This window comes from Loxodonta africana, chromosome X (assembly GCF_030014295.1).
Source record: "Loxodonta africana isolate mLoxAfr1 chromosome X, mLoxAfr1.hap2, whole genome shotgun sequence".
Taxonomy (NCBI): Eukaryota; Metazoa; Chordata; class Mammalia; order Proboscidea; family Elephantidae; genus Loxodonta; species Loxodonta africana.
In genome coordinates, this window is record NC_087369.1 from 77,251,282 (window position 1) to 77,252,146 (window position 865).

The window sequence follows — 865 nt, forward strand, 5'->3', positions numbered from 1 at the left end:
GGTGTTACCGATCATCCACTTTCGCCATAAAACCCCTTAATAAGGTGACCATGGGAAGTTAAACCTGAAACCTGCAAGCTCTGCTTGTTGCAGAATGTGCCTGGGAATCTGAATAGGCTGCCAGCTTTCCAAGATTGTCATCTCCAAGCCAGGGCCATGGGACCCTACCATGGCGTGTTTTCCCTTAGGCCCAAGCAGACACTCTGTGTCTAAGAACTGCTTGACCGAAAGAGAGACACTCAGCCTTACTTAGGGAAGGGGAGAGGGCAAGAGGGAGATGTCTCAGTTTCCCCCAAGGTTACCAGCCTGGAGAAGGGCAAAATGGTTCTGGGAAGCCGTGGGCTAGTGTAAGGGTCAGATCATTGGGCCCTTTACTGAAAGATCGGCCTGGGGCTATTCCCTGACTGGGCACAGGTGGGGTGAAGGGCAGTAACTCAGGTGACTCATCTCTTTAGGCTTAGTCCCAGCATCTATCAAGCCCCTGGAGGAGGCTTATCAGTGTTTGTGAACCGAACTGACTTCATGTTGGTTCCTGGGGAAGTCTGGGTATTTCACTGGTAGAAATCTTAGAGGGAATCTCCCACTTTGTCCCTGGATTCTGGACCTTTTCTACTGTATGTAGGAGTGTCCTGTGTGGCCACAGCCATCTTGTATGGCAGGACCTGAAAGACAGCTCATCTGGGCTGGGCGATCTGCCCTTCTGATCAAACTAGAGAAGACTTGCCCTGAGATGAGGAGAGAGGAGAAGGAGGAAGGGGGCATACATAGTCCCTCCACACTCACTGGTCTTTGTTGTGGCCCACATCACACTGTGTCATCATGGACTGAACCACAGTCATCCTCATGCCCCTTTCAGGGACAAAGG